This window comes from Kryptolebias marmoratus, linkage group LG21, assembly GCF_001649575.2.
Source record: "Kryptolebias marmoratus isolate JLee-2015 linkage group LG21, ASM164957v2, whole genome shotgun sequence".
NCBI classification, from domain to species: domain Eukaryota; kingdom Metazoa; phylum Chordata; class Actinopteri; order Cyprinodontiformes; family Rivulidae; genus Kryptolebias; species Kryptolebias marmoratus.
Window position 1 is genome coordinate 13067080 of NC_051450.1, and position 223 is coordinate 13067302.

Below are 223 nucleotides of genomic sequence, written 5' to 3' on the forward strand. Positions count from 1 at the left end.
TAAAGGCTCGTGTTTTCGCTTTGCAAATGGGTCAGAACCATAAGCTTCTCCTGACGGTTTGCAGATTCAGGGTGATGATGACTGACGAAGCCCAGTTCTAAACCGACAAACGTCTCTGGTCTTTACAGCCTGGAAACACCCTTACACCTAGCAGATCTCACCCCTCCTTCTACCTCCTCTTTTTTCCTCTCCTTCCTCTTTCACAACCTTCGACCCCCCCCCC